Source organism: Pristiophorus japonicus, unplaced genomic scaffold (assembly GCF_044704955.1).
Source record: "Pristiophorus japonicus isolate sPriJap1 unplaced genomic scaffold, sPriJap1.hap1 HAP1_SCAFFOLD_3161, whole genome shotgun sequence".
Classification (NCBI taxonomy): domain Eukaryota; kingdom Metazoa; phylum Chordata; class Chondrichthyes; family Pristiophoridae; genus Pristiophorus; species Pristiophorus japonicus.
In genome coordinates this window covers 859-19,384 of record NW_027252957.1, presented here as the reverse complement: position 1 = coordinate 19,384, position 18,526 = coordinate 859, and the positions used below count along the sequence as shown (strand labels likewise).

The 18,526-nt window shown below is 55.9% G+C and overlaps 1 pseudogene; it reads right to left on the bottom strand.

Annotated features, from left to right (window-relative positions):
* Positions 1-3,530: 3,530 nt before the first annotated feature.
* Positions 3,531-18,159, bottom strand: LOC139249517 (serine/threonine-protein phosphatase 2A 65 kDa regulatory subunit A alpha isoform-like; annotated as a pseudogene).
* Between the last annotated feature and the right edge of the window lie 367 nt (positions 18,160-18,526).

Genomic DNA, 18,526 nt, shown 5'->3' with positions numbered 1-18,526 from the left:
GCGGGCGAGGGGGAGAGAGAGAGAGCGGGCGAGGGGGAGAGAGAGAGAGCGGGCGAGGGGGAGAGAGAGAGAGCGGGCGAGGGGGAGAGAGAGAGAGCAGGGGGGAGAGAGAGAGCGGGCGAGGGGGAGAGAGAGAGAGCGGGCGAGGGGGAGAGAGAGAGCGGGCGAGGGGGAGAGAGAGAGAGCGGGCGAGGGGAGAGAGAGAGAGCGGGCGGAGGGGGAGAGAGAGAGAGCGGGCGAGGGGAGAGAGAGAGAGCGGGCGAGGGGGAGAGAGAGAGAGCGGGCGAGGGGAGAGAGAGAGAGCGGGCGAGGGGGAGAGAGAGAGAGCGGGCGAGGGGGAGAGAGAGAGAGCGGGCGAGGGGGAGAGAGAGAGAGCGGGCGAGGGGGAGAGAGAGAGAGCGGGCGAGGGGGAGAGAGAGAGAGCGGGCGAGGGGAGAGAGAGAGAGCGGGCGAGGGGGAGAGAGAGAGAGCGGGCGAGGGGGAGAGAGAGAGAGCGGGCGAGGGGAGAGAGAGAGAGCGGGCGAGGGGGAGAGAGAGAGAGCGGGCGAGGGGGAGAGAGAGAGAGCGGGCGAGGGGGAGAGAGAGAGAGCGGGCGAGGGGGAGAGAGAGAGAGCGGGCGAGGGGGAGAGAGAGAGAGCGGGCGAGGGGGAGAGAGAGAGAGCGGGCGAGGGGAGAGAGAGAGAGCGGGCGAGGGGGAGAGAGAGAGAGCGGGCGAGGGGGAGAGAGAGAGAGCGGGCGAGGGGGAGAGAGAGAGAGCGGGCGAGGGGGAGAGAGAGAGAGCGGGCGAGGGGGAGAGAGAGAGAGCGGGCGAGGGGGAGAGAGAGAGAGCGGGCGAGGGGAGAGAGAGAGAGCGGGCGAGGGGAGAGAGAGAGAGCGGGCGAGGGGGAGAGAGAGAGAGCGGGCGAGGGGGAGAGAGAGAGAGCGGGCGAGGGGAGAGAGAGAGAGCGGGCGAGGGGAAGAGAGAGAGCCGGCGAGGGGAGAGAGAGAGAGCGGGCGAGGGGGAGAGAGAGAGAGCGGGCGAGGGGGAGAGAGAGAGAGCGGCGAGGGGGAGAGAGAGAGAGCGGGCGAGGGGGAGAGAGGAGAGCGGGCGAGGGGGAGAGAGGAGAGAGCGGGCGAGGGGAGAGAGAGAGAGCGGGCGAGGGGGAGAGAGAGAGAGCGGGCGAGGGGGAGAGAGAGAGAGCGGGCGAGGGGGAGAGAGAGAGGCGGGCGAGGGGGAGAGAGAGAGAGCGGGCGAGGGGGAGAGAGAGAGAGCGGCGAGGGGAGAGAGAGAGAGCGGGCGAGGGGGAGAGAGAGAGAGCGGGCGAGGGGGAGAGAGAGAGAGCGGGCGAGGGGGAGAGAGAGAGCGGGCGAGGGGGAGAGAGAGAGAGCGGGCGAGGGGAGAGAGAGAGAGCGGGCGAGGGGGAGAGAGAGAGCGGGCGAGGGGGAGGGCGGGCGAGGGGAGGGGGAGGGCGGGCGGGCGAGGGGGAGGGCAGGCGGGCGAGATCAGCGAGGGAGAGACAGAGGGAGAGTGGGCGGGGGTGACAGAGGGGGAGAGAGACAGTAAAACGTGCAACAAGAGGACGTCAAACCATCGAACATAATCTGTTGTGAACACTGAAAATTCTTTATTTTACGCAGCGAGTTGTTGGGATCTGGTAGATACTGCCTGAAATGGCGGGGGAAACAGATTTAACCGTAACTCCCAGGAACAGAGAGGGGGCGGGGTCTCGGGGACTGAGGGGGGAAGGGGGGTGACGACTGTTGATTCTTGCCCCAGCCCCGGCAGAGGTTTCAGTCGAGCAGCTTCTGCATAGAAACATGGAACACAGAAAATAGGTGCAGGAGTAGGCCATTTGGCCCTTCGAGCCTGCACCACCATTTAATAAGATCACGGTTGATCATTCACCTCAGTACCCCATTCCTGCTTTCTCTCCATTCCCCTTGATCCCTTTAGCCACAAGGGCCACATCTAACTCCCTCTTGAATATATCCAACGAACTGGCATCAACAACTCTCTGCGGCTTGGAATTCCACAGGTTAACAACTCTGAGTGAAGAAGTTTCTCCTCATCTCGGTCCTAAATGGCTTACCCCTTGTCCTTAGACTGTGACCCCTGGTTCTGAACTTCCCCAACATCGGGAACATTCTTTCTGCATCTAACCTGTCCAATCCCGTCAGAATTTTATGTTTCTATGACATCCCCTCTCATTCTTCTAAACTCCAGTGATCCAGTCTTTCCTCATATGGCAGTCCGGGAATCAGTCTGGTGAACCTTCGCTGCACTCCCTCAATAGCAAGAACGTCCTTCCTCAGATTTGGAGACCAAAACTGAACACAATATTCAAAGGTGTGGCCTCACCAAGGTCGTGGGTTTGGGAGGTGCTGCCGAAGAAGCCTTGGCGAGTTGCCGCAGTGCATCTTGTAGACGGTGCACACCGCAGCCACTTGTGTCTTGTCGATGGTGGGAAGGCTTTGGGGAGTCAGGAGGTGAGACACTCGACACAGAATACCCAGCCTCTGACCTGCTCTTGTGGCCACAGTATTTATGTGGCTGGACCAGTTAAGTTTCTGGTCAATGGTGATCCCCAGGACGTTGATGACGGGGGATTCGGCCATGGTAATGCCGTTGAATGCCAAGGGGCCGGCGGTTAGACTCTCGCTTGTTGGAGATGGTCATTGCCTGGCACTTGTGTGGCGCGAATATTACTTGCCACTTATCAGCCCAAGCCTGAATGTCATCCAGGTCTTAACATAAGAACATTAGAAACAGGAGCAGGAGTCGGCCATTCGGCCCCTCGAGCCTGCTCCGCCATTTAATACGATCACTGCTGATCCGATCATGGACTCAGCTCCACTTCCCCGCCCGCTCCCCATAACCCTTCACTCCCTTATCGCTCAAAAATCTCCACCTTAAATATATTCAATGACCCAGCCTCCACAGCTCTCTGGGGCAGTGAATTTCACAGATTTACAACCCTCAGAGAAGAAATTCCTTCTCATTTCCATTTATTCTGAAACGATGTCCCCTAGTTCTAGATTCCCCCCATCAGTGGAAACATCCTCTCTGCATCTACCCTGGCCAGCCCCCTCAGAATCTTATACGTTTCGATAAGATCACCTCTCATTCTTCTGAATTCCAATTAGTACAGGTCCAACCTGCTCAAATTTTCTTCGTAAGACAACCCCCTCATCTCAGGAATCAACCGAGTGAACCTTCGCTGAATGCAAGTATATCTCTCCTTAAATACGGAGACCAAAACTGTACGCAGTACTCCAGGTGTGGCCTCACCAATACCCTGTATAACTGTAGCAAGACTTCCCTGCTTTTATACTCCATCCCCTTTGCAATAAAGGCCAAGATACCATTGGCCTTCCTGATCACTTGCTGTACCTGCATACTAACTTTGCGTGTCGCGCGCTAACTTTGTGTGCTTCATTCATGCTGCATTGAATGGTACTGTTTCTCTGCTTCCAGTGGGGGGTGGGTGGGGGGGGGGGGTCTCGGATTCCTGGGGGCTTCATACACCAAGTGCAATGGGTTGCCCCGTTACCGATTGCGCCAGGCCTCTCGCGATCTGCCAACTCACCTCGTCCTTCAGCTGCGCCAGGAAGAGAGGCAGCAGGTGCTCAACAGTGTTGTCCTTTCCCAGTATTGGGGACAGCCCCATGATCACGGACGCCAGAGCTGATTTCACATGTTCGTTGCCATCGGATACTAGCTCCTGTTGGAGGGCAACAGACCACAAGGTAAGCGGTCTGACTTTCCCACCGGCTTTAAATTCTTATAAAGCTCCCTCTACACTGTCCCAACAAACACTCCCAGGGCAGGTACAGGTACAGGGGGTTAGATACAGAGTAAAGCTCCCTCTACACTGTCCCATCAAACACTCCCAGGGCAGGTACAGCACGGGGTTAGATACAGGTGGAGCAGTGGTGGTAAATGCTGCGGGGGTGAGGGGGGAAGACGATAAAACGAGGAAGATTTGGAGAGGTGATTTAAAGGCTTACCTTAACACAGGGGAGGATCTGCGCCATGATGATATTCTGCCGGCTATCTATGGGCAGGCTCTCGCAGAACTCTGAAAGAAGCAACGCTTAAGTAAAGAACTCTCACTTCTTTTTGCACGCGTTCTTGAATATTTAAATTTTATCACACATTGGAATGAACACTAACTGAATAAAGTTACTGCGGGAATACTGTGGGAGCGCCGCACTGTCGGAGGGGCAGTACTGAGGGAGTGCCGCACTGTCGGAGGGACAGTACTGAGGGAGTGCCGCACTGTCGGAGGGGCAGTACTGAGGGAGCGCCGCACTGTCGGAGGGGCAGTACTGAGGGAGCGCCGCACTGTCGGAGGGGCAGTACTGAGGGAGCGCCGCACTGTCGGAGGGGCTGTACTGAGAGAGCACCGTACTGTTTGGGTGGGGAGTGGAGCAGAGGCGGGAGACCTCCCCGGTGTCCTGGCCAATATTAATCCCTCAGCCAACAGCACTAAAGCAGGTAAACTGAATACGATCGCATTGCTGTTTGTGGGAGCTTGCTGTGCTCAAATTGGATGCCGCATTTCCTACATTGCAACAGTGATTTCACTTCACTGACTGTAAAGCGCTTTGAGACATCTGGGGGTCGTGAAAGGCGCTACATAAATCCAACTCTTTCTTTTTCTTTGCAAAGCAAACTGACACAGCAGCAAGGGGGAGAAAGGGAGAGGCAGTGTGGGGGACAGCAGGGGCAGTGTGGGGGACAGCAGGGGCAGTGTGGGGGACAGCAGGGGCAGTGTGGGGGAGAGCAGGGGCAGTGTGGGGGAGAGCAGGGGCAGCAGCATATTTTAAGAGGGCAGGTTGTAAAATCAGGGAAGGGGAAGAGGATAAGGGGAATGAGGTGCTGGACGGGGAGATAATGGGAGGGGTGAGGGCACACTCCATTACCTCGCTGGGCCTTATCAGACATCTGATACTTGCTGTGGGCCACATTCAGCAAACGCGGACACACATAAGAACATAAGAAATAGGAGCAGGAGTCGGCCATTTGGCCCCTCGAGCCTGCTCCGCCATTCAATAAGATCATGGCTGATCCGATCATGGACTCAGCTCCACTTCCCTGCCCGTTCCCCATAACCCCATTTGTTTAAGAAACTGTCTATCTCGGTGTTAAATATATTCAATGTCCCAGCTTCCACAGCTCTCTGAGGCAGCGAATTCCACAGATTTACAACCCTCTGAGAGAAGAAATTCCTCCTCATCTCAGTTTTAAATGGGCGGCCCCTTATTCTAAGACCATGCCCCCTAGTTCTAGTCTCCCCCATCAGTGGAAACATCCTCTCTGCATCCACCTTGTCGAGACCCCCTCATTATCTGATACGTTTTGATAAGATCACCTCTCATTCTTCTGAACTCCAATGAGTGGAGGCCCAACCTGCTCAACCTTTCCTCATAAGTCAACCCCCTCATCCCCGGAATCAACCGAGTGAACCTTCTCTGAACTGCCTCCCAAGCAAGTATATCCTTTCGTAAATATGGAAACCAAAATTGCACGCAGTATTCCAGGTGTGGCCTCACCAATAACCTGTATAACTAGCAAGACTTGCCTGCTTTTATACTCCATCCCCCTTGCAATAAAGGTCAACATTCCACTGGCCTTCCTGATCACGTGCTGTACCTGCATACTAACTTTTTGTGTTTCATGCACAAGTACCCCCAGGTCCCGCTGTACTGCAGCACTTTGCAATCTTTCTCCATTTAAATAATAACTTGCTCTTCGATTTTTTTCTGCCAAAGTGCATGACCTCACACTTTCCCACATTATACTCCGTCTGCCAAATTTTTGCCCACTCAATTAGCCTGTCTATGTCGTTTTGCACATTTTTGTGTCCTCCTCACATATTGGGAGACACGAGACTCTCAAAGCAAGCGCTCTACTCGGAACTCCTTCACGGCAAACAATCCAAAGGTGGGCAGAGGAAACGTTACAAGGACACCCTCAAAGCCTCCCTGATAAAATGCAACATCCCCACTGACAGCTGGGAGTTCCAAAGACCAGTCCGCCCTAAGTGGAGGAAGTGCATCCGGGAGGGCGCTGAGCACCTCGAGTCTCGTCGCCGAGAGTGTGCAGAAACCAAGCGCAGGCAGCGGAAGGAGCGTGCGGCAAACCAGTCCCACCCTCCCCTTCCCTCAACGACTATCTGTCCCACCTGTGACAGGGACTGTGGTTCTCGTATTGGACTGTTCAGCCACCTAAGGGCTCATTTTAAGAGTGGAAACAAGTCTTCCTCGATTCCGAGGGACTGCCTATGATGATGATGACGACACTTGCTGTGGGCCACATTCAGCAAATGCGGACACACTTAGGAGCACCCGGTTATCGGGAGGGGGGAGAGTAAAAGGAAGGTGACCATCTGGGACCATCTGGCCGTGACACCCACGCCCAAACAGAATTGATGCTACATTGGGTCCTCACCGCTTTTTGATGTCCCTGGCAGATGCCTGACACCAGCATACGATCAATTTGAGAGCTGCAAAGGAGTGGGGAAGCAGGTGTTCCCTGCGTCTTGGGGAGCTGCGGAGCATTCAAGGGCCGCAGTTCTCCCCCGGGGTGTCCTGAGGGACAGAGGAACAGGTTTCGGCCCATTCAGCCCCTCGAGCCTGTTACACAGGAACAGGAGGAGGCCCATTCAGCCTCTCGAGCCTGTTACACAGGAACAGGAGGAGGCCCATTCAGCCTCTCGAGCCTGTTACACAGGAACAGGAGGAGGCCCATTCAGCCTCTCGAGCCTGTTACACAGGAACAGGAGGAGGCCCATTCAGCCCCTCGAGCTTACCTTACAACAAAGATTGCACTTCAAAAAAGAATAGTGCTCCAATCAGAGAATCGTAACGGCACAGAAACATAGAAAATAGGTGCAGGAGTAGACTATTCGGCCCTTCGAGCCTGCACCACCATTCAATTAGTTCATGGCTGAACATGCAACTTCAGTACCCCATTCCTGCTTTCTCGCCATACCCCTTGAGTCCCCTAGTAGTAAGGACTACATCTAACTCCTTTTTGAATATATTTAGTGAATTGGCCTCAATAACTTTCTGTGGTAGAGAATTCCACAGGTTCACCACTCTCTGGGTGAAGAAGTTTCTCCTCATCTCGGTCCTAAATGGCTTACCCCTTATCCTGAGACTGTGACCCCTGGTTCTGGACTTCCCCAACATTAATAAGAATATAAGAATTAGAAGCAGGCCATTCGGTCCATCGTGTCTGCGCCGGCCGACCAAGAGCTCTCCAGCCTAACCTCACTTTCCAGCTCTTGGTCTGTAGCCCTGTAGGTTATGGCACTTCAAGTGTACATCCAAGTACTTTTTATATGTGGTGAGGGTTTCTGCCTATACCACCCTTTCAGGCCGTGAGCTCCAGACCCCCACCACCCTCTGGGTGAAGACATTTCCTTCAAATCCCCTCTAAACCTCCCCCCAATTACTTAAAATCTATGCCCCTTGGTTGTTGACCCCTCTGCTAAGGGAAACAGGTCCTTACTATCCACTTTATCCAGGCCCCTCATAATTTTATACAGCTCAATCAGGTCCCCTCTGTTCCAAAGAAAATAACCTATTCAATCTGTCCTCATAGCTAAAATTGTCCATTCCAGGTAACATCCTCGTAAATCTCCTCTGCACCCTTTCTGGTGCAATCACATCTTTCCTGTAATGTGGTGACCAGATTGGCACGCGGTACTCCAGCTGTGGCTTAACTAGTGTTTTATACAGTTCAAAGCATAACCCCCACTGCTGATGCATTCTTTGTCTCGACTTACAAAGGCAAGCATTCCGTATGTCTTCTTAACCACCTTTTCTACCTGGCCTGCTACCTTCAGGGATCTGTGGACCTGCACTCCAAGGTCCCTCCATCCCTCCACGAGTTTCACTGGCTTGGTGAAGCGCTGTGGGATGCCAGGAAAGGCTCACCGCCAGCGCGGGTTCTCAGGGTGTTGGCCAATTTAGCACGGACCCTGACCTTTGACCTTGTTGGCGGCGGCTGCACGCACTTCAGCTTCGCAGTCCTTCATAAGGTTCTGGAACGCAGGGACCAGGTCCTTCTTGGTAATATCGGGCCCGATGGCCTTCTGCAACTGTACGACACAACGCATGGGGGGAGCAGGGAGAGACACAGGGTTGGGGGGGGAGCGGGGAGAGACACGGGGTGGGGTGGGAGCGGGGAGAGACACGGGGTCGGGGGGGGAGCGGGGAGAGACACGGGGTAGGGGGGGGAGCGGGGAGAGACACGGGGTGGGGGGGGGGGGAGCGGGGAGAGACACGGGGTGGGGGGGGGGAGCGGGGAGAGACACGGGGTGGGGGGGGAGCGGGGAGAGACACGGGGTGGGGGGGGAGCGGGGAGAGACACGGGGTGGGGGGGGGGGAGCGGGGAGAGACACGCGGTGGGGGGGGGGGGGAGCGGGGAGAGACACGGGGTGGGGGGGGGGGGAGCGGGGAGAGACACGGGGTGGGGGGGGGGAGCGGGGAGAGACACGGGGTGGGGGGGGGAGCGGGGAGAGACACGGGGTGGGGGGGCGCGGGGAGAGACACGGGGTGGGGGGGCGCGGGGAGAGACACGGGGTGGGGGGGGGCGTGGGGAGAGACACGGGGTGGGGGGGGGCGTGGGGAGAGACACGGGGTGGGGGGGGGGGAGGGGAGAGACACGGGGTGGGGGGGGGAAAGGGGAGAGACACGGGGGCGCAGACGGGGGAGGAATGGAGGGGAGGGGAGACGGGGGGGAGGGGAGACGGGGGGGGGGGGAGGGGAGGGAGACGGGGGGGGGGAGGGGAGGGGAGACGGGAGGGGAGGGGAGGGGGAGACGGGGGAGGGAGGGGAGGGGAGACGGGGGGAGGGGAGGGGAGGGGAGCCGGGGGGGAGGGGAGCCGGGGGGGAGGGGAGACGGGGGGGAGGGGAGGGAGGGGAGACGGGGGATGGGAGACGGTGGGGGGGGACGGGGGGGAGGGGAGACGAGACGGGGGGGGAGGGGAGGGGAGGGGAGACGGGGGAGGGAGACGGGGGAGGGGAGACGGTGAGGAGAGACGGGGGGGGGAGGGGAGGGGAGACGGGGGGGAGGGGAGGGAGACGGGGGAGGGGAGACGGGGGAGGGGAGACGGTGAGGAGAGACGGGGGGGGAGGGGAGGGGAGACGGGGGGGGAGGGGAGGGGAGACGGGGGGAGGGAAGGGGAGGGGAGGGGAGCCGGGGGGAGGGGAGGGGAGGGGAGACGGGGGATGGGAGATGGTGGGGGGGGACGGGGGGGGAGGGGCGGGGGGGGGGGGGAGGGGAGGGGAGGGGAGACGGGGGGATGGGAGACGGTGGGGGGGGGAGGGGCGGGGAGACGGGGGGGGGAGGGGAGGGGAGGGGGAGGGGAGACGTGGGGGGGAGGGGAGGGGAGACGGGGGGAGAAAGGGAGAAAAAACGCTCTTAAACTTCAGCACTAGCATCGCCCGTTATCTTCATTGAAGCTGATTGGCTTATATTACGAGGATAGGTCGCTCAGTCAGACCCCCATCCGGAGTAAGCAGGCTCAGTCCTGGCCCCCGCCCCTCAGGAAGGAGAGATTGTCCGGGGAGCGGCGCAGGTTCACCAGATTGCTAGCCCGGGGGCTAAAGGGTTAAATCCCGAGGACACGTCGCACTGACTGAGCTTGTGTTCCCTCGAGTTTAGAAATTGAGGGGGGATGCGCAAGAGGGCAGAATTAGAGGAGCGCAGAGATCTTGGAGGGTTGTAGGAGGATAGAGAGATAGGGAGGAGTGTCGGGGCTGGAGGAGGTTAGAGATAGGGAGAGTTGTAGGGGCTGGAGGTGGTTACAGAGATAGGGAGGGGTGTAGGGGATGGAGGAGGTTACAGAGATAGGGAGGGGTATAGAGGCTGGAGGAGGTTACAGAGATAGGGAGGGGTGTAGGGACTGGAGGTGGTTACAGAGATAGGGAGGGGTGTAGGGGATGGAGGAGGTTACAGAGATAGGGAGGGGTATAGAGGCTGGAGGAGGTTACAGAGATAGGGAGGGGTGTAGGGACTGGAGGAGGTTACAGAGATAGCGAGGGGTGTAGGGGCTGGAGGAGGTTACAGAGATAGGGAGGGGTGCAGGGGATGGAGGTGGTTACAGAGATGGGGAGGGGTATAGGGGCTGGAGGAGGTTACAGAGATAGGGAGGGCTGTAGGGACTGGAGGTGGTTACAGAGATAGGGAGGGATATAGGGGCTGGAGGAGGTTATAGAGATAGGGAGGGGTGTTGGGGCTGGAGGAGGTTAGAGATAGGGAGAGTTGTAGGGGCTGGAGGTGGTTACAGAGATAGGGAGGGGTATAGGGGCTGGAGGAGGTTACAGAGATAGGGAGGGGTGTAGGGGCTGGAGGAGGTTAGAGATAGGGAGAGTTGTAGGGGCTGGAGGTGGTTACAGAGTTAGGGAGGGGTGTAGGGGATGGAGGAGGTTGCAGAGATAGGGAGGGGTGTAGGAGCTGGAGGAGGTTACAGGGATAGGGAGGGATATAAGGGCTGGAGGAGGTTATAGAGATAGGGAGGGTGTAGGGACTTGAGGATGGTTGCAGAGATAGGGAGGGGTGAAGGGACTGGAGGAGGTTACAGAGATAGGGAGGGGTGTAGGGGCTGGAAGAGGTTACAGAGATAGGGAGGGGTGTAGGGGATGGAGAAGGTTACAGAGATAGGTAGAGGTGCAGAGGCTGGAGGGGGTTAGAGATAGGGAGGGGTGTAGGGGCTGGAGGAGGTTACAGAGATATGGAGAGGTGTAGGAGCTGGAGGAGGTTACAGAGATAGGGAGGGGTGTAGGAGCTGGAGGAGGTTACAGAGATAGGGAGGGGTGTAGGGGCTGGAGGAGGTTACAGAGATAGAGAGGGGTGTAGGGACTGGAGGAGGTTACAGAGATAGGGAGGGGTGTAGGGGCTGGAGGGGGTTACAGAGATAGGGAGGGGTGTCGGGGCTGGAGGGGGTTACAGAGATAGGGAGGGGTGTAGAGGCTGGAGGGGGTTACAGAGATAGGGTGGGGTGTCGGGGCTGGAGGAGGTTACAGATATAGGGAGGGGTGTAGGGGCTGGAGGAGGTTACAGAGATAGGGTGGGGTGTAGTGGCTGGATGGATTGGAAAACGAGGATGAGAATTTTGTAATGGAGGTGTTGCCAGATCGGGAGCCGATGTAAATCAGCGAGCAGCGGTTCTGGTGTCGGGTTGAGGCGACGGACTGGAAACGGACAGTCGCTTGTGCGGTCCGGCCCCGCACGCTTGCAGAGACAAACCCTGCTGGGAATTCTCACACGGTATGTGGCAATTGCACGCACGGGGCGAGGAATCGTTTTATTTGAGGTTGAAAGGCACCTCGTGGGGAGACTGGAGAAGCTGGAGTTAATCTCCTGGGAGCAAAGAAGGTTAACCAGTCTCATTGGCTCGGTGCAATCGCACACAGATTCCCAGGAAGGTTTCCAGCTTCCGATCTCGGGCCTGTGCGGAGGAGAAGCGCGAGATGGAGGGCGGGGGCGCGTGAAGCTCGGGATGGAGCAATCAGAGAACGGCAGTCAGCGGCTCCGGGTTACACGAGCGCGAGATGTCGCTCTCCGTGCCGGCTTACCTCGGTGAACTTGTCCGCCACCATGTAACGCACACGCCACGACTTGTCCTCCACCGCCTGTCGCAGGGTGGGCATCACCAGCTTCTCCAGATCCTCTCGCTTCAGCAGCTTGGCGATGCTCACGCAGGCTTCCACGGCGAGCAGGCGCACCGAGTCCTGGCGGAGCAAGGGTCGGGCGGTTAGCGAGGCGGGGGTGGGTGGCCTCGTTCAATTGCGTCAGTCACTTCACGTCGCTCGTAATATTAACTCGTAATTGTAATCCTCCACCAGCCTGTCCTCGCCGCACAGCACTGCCCCCCAGTCATCAAGATCCACGGCGCGGCCCTGGACAATGTGGACCATTTCCCATATCTCGGGAGCCTACTAGCAACAAGAGCAGACATTGATGACTAGGTCCAACACCGCCTCCAGTGCGCCAGTGCAGCCTTCGACCGCCTGAGGAAAAGAGTGTTTGAAGACCGGGTCCTCAAATCTACCACCGAGCTCATGGTCTACAGGGCTGTAGTGATACCCGCCCTCCTGTATGGCTCAGAGATGGACCATGTACAATAGACACCTCAAGTCGCTGGAGAAATATCACCAACGATGTCTCCGCAAGATCCTGCAAATCCCCCGGGAGGACAGACGCACCAACGTTAGCGTCCTCGACCAGGCCAACATCCCCAGCATCGAAGCACTGACCACACTCGACCAGCTCCGCTGGGCAGGCCACATTGTCCGCATGTCCCCCAGACACGAGACTCCCAAAGCAAGCGCTCTACTCGGAACTCCTTCACGGCAAACGTGCCAAAGGTGGGCAGAGGAAACGTTACAAGGGACATCCTCAAAGCCTCCCTGATAAAGTGCAACATCCCCACCGACACCTGGGAGTCCCTGGCCCAAAGACCAGTCCGTCCTAAGTGGAGGAAGTGCATCCGGGAAGGCGCTGAGCACCTCAAGTCTCGTCGCCGAGAGCGTGCAGAAACCAAGCGCAGGCAACGGAAGGAGCGTGCGGCAAACCAGTCCCACCCTCCCCTTCCCTCAACCACTGTCTGTCCCACCTGTGACAGGGACTGTAATTCCCGTATTGGACTGTTCAGCCACCCAAGTACTCATGTTAAGAGAGGAAGCAAGTCTTCCTCGATTCCGAGGGACTGCGTATGATGATGATGCCCAGGAGCAGTCCCCAAGAAGAGGCCCCTCCGACCTGCCCGCATGGGGCTCACACATACCTGCTCATCAGCTGCCAGGCTAGTGAACATGGGGATGATCTCCGCCTTGACGTTCTCCAGCTCGAGGACCTTCGCGAATTCGCCCAGCTTGGAGGCAGCCGCCCTCCTGACCATGGGAGTGTCGTCTGTGCACAGGTTCTTGAAGTTTCTGCAGCGGGGTGGGAGGGGGGCGGTGGGGAGGTGGAACACCGACAACAAAAGAAATCAGGATCGAATATGTTGAACATGCCCGTCAGTACAAATAAGTTAACGTTTCTGTCTGAGAACCGTTTGCCTTTCTTTCAACAAAGTATCACAAAGTATTTACATTCACCCCCACCGCTCCGTGTCAGTGTTTATGCTCCACACCAGCCTCCTCCCTCCCCTCTACATCTCCATCTCACCCCATCACCATCTCCTTCTATTCCTTTCTCCCTCCCTATGCCGGCTCTTTGAAAAAGCGATCCAATTGGTCCCACCGCCCCCTGTTCTTGCATAAGAAATAGCAGGAATTGGCCATTCGGCCCCTCGAGCCTGCTCCGCCATTTAATACGATCATGGCTGATCTGATCATGGACTCAGCTCCATTTCCCCACCCGCTCCCCATGACCCTTCACTCCCTTATTGCTGAACAATCTGTCTATCTCCACCGTAAATATATTCAATGACCCAGCCTCTACAGCTCTCTGGGGCAGAGAATTCCACAGATTTACAACCCTCTGACAGAAGAAATTCTCCCTCATCTCAGTTTTAAATGGGCGGCCCCTTATTCTGACACTATGCCCCCTAGTTCTAGATTCCCCCATGAGAGGAAACATCCTCTCTGCAACTACCCTGTCAAGCCCCCTTTCTTCTAAACTCCAATGAGTAGAGTCCCAACCTGCTCAACTTTTCTTCATAAGACAACCCCTTTCATCTCAGGAATCAACCAAGTGAACCTTCTCTCAACTGCCTCCAATGCAGTATATCCCTCCTTAAATACGGAGACCAAAACTGTACGCAGTACTCCAGGTGTGGCCTCACCAGTACCCTGTACAGTTGTAGCAGGACTTCCCTGTTTTTATACTCCATCCCCCTTGCAATAAAGGCCAAGATTCTATTTGCCTTCCTGATCACTTGTTGTACCTGCCTACTAACTGTGTGTTTCATGTACAAGGACCCCCAGGTCCCTCTGTACCGCAGCATTTTGTAACCTCTCTCCACGATTTGCTTTTTTATTCTTCCGACCAAAGTGAATAATGTGGGAGCGAAAGCCGGTAATACCTCACTTTCGGCTCAGTCTGAGACAACACAAGCTGCGTTGTACGTTGAAGAAGCTTTTCTGATGAGCATGGCGTGTATTGAAGTTCGGACCAAAGCAGAGGATGCCTCCGCAGAAACAGATGCGAGACGGTGTGAGAGTCATCGTGCCATTCAAATGTGTCAATCTGGTCACCTGTGTGTTTACAGTGGGATAGAAACTCCGACGTCCCGGGCCGGTACCAAATTTTTACCGACCCGGGAAGGCATCGGTAAACCCGGTTTTCAGCGCGCAATGCGCATGCACTGAAAGCCGGCTTTTCCGATCTGTCAAGCTGGAGCTCGACACATCCTCCGCAGACCGGGAGCGAGGACCTTTGCTTGGGCAAGATTGCGATATTTACGCATATCCTGCCCAGCAAATGTCCTCAAAAATCTTGCGCCTGATAAAAGCAGGGGCATAGCCGACTTTTACAGGCGCAAGTGTTTTAAAACACACAAAAACATATTAAAGTTATGAAAACATATTTTACTATTTAAAACCCTCCCCACTACGGTAAGTTTATACTAAGGCATAATTTTAAAAACTTTTAAAAAAAAATCTGGAAAATATTCTTTTTTATAAGACATTAATAACTTTAATTTGAATGAATCTTAAATATGTAGTGTATAAGAACATAAGAATTAGGAACAGGAGTAGGCCATCTAGCCCCTCGAGCCTGCTCCGCCATTCAATAAGATCATGGCTGATCTGGCCGTGGACTCAGCTCCACTTACCCGCCCGCTCCCCGTAACCCTTAATTCCCTTATTGGTTAAAAATCTATCTATCTGTGACTTGAATACATTCAATGAGCTAGCCTCAATTGCTTCCTTGAGCAGAGAATTCCACAGATTCACAACCCTCTGGGAGAAGAAATTCCTTCTCAACTCAATTTTAAATTGGCTCCCCCATATTTTGAGGCTGTGCCCTCTAGTTCTAGTCTCCCCGACCAGTGGAAACAACCTCTCTGCCTCTATCTTGTCGATCCCTTTCATTATTTTAAATGTTTCTATAAGATCACCCCTCATCAATTTAACCAATAAGGGAATTAAGGGTTACGGGGAGCGGGCGAGTAAGTGGAGCTGAGTCCACGGCCAGATCAGCCGTGATCTTGTTGAATGGCGGAGCAGGCTCGAGGGGCTAGATGGCCTACTCCTGTTCCTAATTCTTAAGTTCTTATATGTTCTTATCTTTCTGAAATCCAACGAGTAAAGACCCAGTCTACTCAATCTATCATCATAAGGTAACTCCCTCATCTCCGGAATCAGCCTAGTGAATCGTCTCTGAACCCCCTCCAAGGCCAGTATATCCTTCCTTAAGTAAGGTGACCAAAACTGCACGCAGTACTCCAGGTGCGGCCTCACCAATACCCTGTACAGGTTTTTTTTAAAATAGTGTTTGAGGGGGGTTCTCATTCATAATAATGAGTTCGAAACACAGAAAATAGGTGCAGGAGTAGGCCATTCGGCCCTTTGAGCCTGCACCACCATTCAATATGATCATGGCTGATTATGCAACTTCAGTACCCCATTCCTCCATACCCCCCGATCCCTTCAGCTGTAAGGGCCACATCTAACTAATTTACGGAGTTCCCATTATGAATGAGAAGATAATGTACCTTGATTGGTGGATGCAGAGAGGATGCTTCCACTGATGGGGGAGACTCGAACTAGGGGGCATAATCTTCGAATAAGGGGCCGCCCATTTAAAACTGAAATGAGGAGGAATTTCTTCTCCCAGAGGGTTGGAAATCTGTGGAACTTGCTGCCTCAGAGAGCTGTGGAAGCTGGGACACTGAATATATTTAAGACAGAAATAGACAGTTTCTTAAATGATAAGGGATAAGGGGGCGGGCGGGGAAGTGGAGCTGAGTCCATGATCGGATCAGCCATGACTTTATTAAATGGCGGAGCAGGCTCGAGGGGCCATATGGCCGACTCCTGCTCCTATTTCTTATGTTCTTATGTTGATTGGCTGCCCAGAGCCATGCGACTCCAGCTCCAGCTTCAGCTTACGGACGGCCCAACTAGTACGCGCTGCAACGCGCAGGGAGAGGAGGCTTGTGGACCGGGCCCTCGAGCGGGCACAGAAGCTTCAGGTAGGTGTGCATTTTTTCTCTACAACCCCGGTGGGAAGAAGAAAGCGGGATTTCTGGGCCATTAATTCGTGGTAGGAGTCTATTGCGGTAATAATCCAATTTCTGGGCGTTGTGTAGCTGGTCGTTTGGTCTACATTGTGTTTGTTAATTATTTGTAAGTACTATTGGTGTATGATGTATAGAATGTAGAGTTCAAAGGCCTGATTTTGTGAGAGATGTGAGAGAACACAGTTTTAGCAGAGATACTCGATTTGGTGTGTGTTTCTCACTGGGTTTGTGAAGTGTCACCATCACAGGCAGTCCCTCGAATCGAGCATGACTTGCTTCCACGTCCAAGTTCACAGGTGTTTCAATGAAGGACCTAAAATTCAGGTCCCGAACTAAATCGTGAAGCGTGGAAGATGCCTGTGCGTGGTTTCTTTTAAACGTGTGGTGGCCGTTGCACACCAGCCACCACACGGGCTCAACAGAGCCAGATCTCGGTCCAGTGGCAAGGGTTAACCAAGACGACTGGAGACCAGCTCTGCTGCACGGACCTAGTGCGCACACATCAAGACTTGCTTCCACTCTTCAAATGAGTCCTTAGGTGGTTGAACAGTCCAATACGAGAGCCACAGTCCCTGTCACAGGTGGGACAGACAGTGGTTGAGGGAAGGGGAGGGTGGGACTGGTTTGCCGCACGCTCCTTCCGCTGCCTGCGCTTGCTTTCTGCACGCTCTCGGCGACGCGACTCGAGGTGCTCAGCGCCCTCCCGGATGCACTTCCTCCACTTAGGGCGGACTGGTCTTTGGGCCAGGGACTCCCAGGTGTCGGTGGGGATGGTGCACTTTACCAGGGAGGCTTTGAGGGTGGTCCCCTGTAACGTTTCCTCTGCCCACCTTTGGCTCGTTTGCCGTGAAGGAGTTCTGAGTAGAGCGCTTGCTTTGGGAGTCTCGTGTCGGGCATGCGGACAATGTGGCCCTGCCCAGCGAAGCTGGTCGAGTGTGGTCAGTGCTTCGATGCTGGGGCTGTTGGCCTGATCGAGGACACTAACGTTGGTGCGTCTGTCCTCCCGGGGGATTTGCAGGATCTTGCGGAGACATCGTTGGTGGTATTTCTCCAGCGACTTGAGGTGTCTACTGTACATGGTCCATATATGCGCACACATATCACAGTGTGGGCTGGCCCGTGCTGCAAGCAAGTCACCCTCGACTCCGGGGAACTGCCTCAGAGAGACACTGCTTTTGTGAAGTATACGTCCCAGTAACTTTCATACTGGTTTTGGCGCAGTCGGAAGGTTTAAATAAGGACCTGATGCTGCCAATACTACTACTGTGTTCCTAACACAGATGAGGCTTCACACAGGGAGGTTAAAGTAACAGTGACCTATAATCAGACACACCAGAGTGAGGATCAGGCCTTAGGGGCCGGCTTATATTCAGTGCTCCCAAGGGAGGCTGGGATCCCTTGGGACTTCAGGGGATGAGCTCCCTGGTGGCGGAACATGGGAGTGCATGCTTTACAGATACACAACTACAATGTGTGTCATCAGATGGTTGAAGCAACAAAACGAAAAAAAAAAAGAGCACGATAGCGGCCCAACAGATAACCTCACACTTCCCACAACGTGCTCCATCTGCCGCCGGAATCTGGCCACCCGCTCGGACATCAGACACCCTCGAAAGCCGTCGCTCCGACACAACCGCCGCCAATGATCCCGTCTCTGCGCCGTGAGCCCATGGAGGGGGGGGGGGGGGGGGGGGGGGGGGGAGGGGGGAAGGGGCCGCCGCTCCGCACCATACTCACTGCCGAAGCTCCGCCTTGATGGTGCTGGAGACGCGGGGGTAGCAGACGCTGAAGAGGCCGCAGGCCGAGGTGCGGGAGGTGAACCCAGTCGCCGCTGGCCAGGCGCTTGACCAGCGGCACGAAAATGACGCTCCAGGTCGGCCGGTGAGTGCTCCTGGGAGACGCTGCGCAGCGATTCCACCGCCTTGTCCCGAACCACCGTCTCCTCCACCGTGGCTAGGCTCTCCAGTGGTGGCTGATGGGGGGAGGGGAGCGAGAGAGAGGTGGGGGGGGGGGGGGGGGAAAGAAAGAGAGGGAGGGAGGGGGGAAGGAGAGAGAGAGGGGAGGGAGGGGGGAAGAGAGAGAGAGAAGGGAGGGGGGAAGAGAGAGAGAGAGAGGGAGGGGGGAAGAGAGAGAGAGGAGAGGGAGGGGGGAAGAGAGAGAGAGAGAGGGAGGGGGGAAGAGAGAGAGAGAGAGGGAGGGGGGAAGAGAGAGAGAGAGAGGGAGGGGGGAAGAGAGAGAGAGAGAGGGAGGGGGGAAGAGAGAGAGAGAGAGGGAGGGGGGAAGAGAGAGAGAGAGAGGGAGGGGGAAGAGAGAGAGAGAGAGGGAGGGGGGAAGAGAGA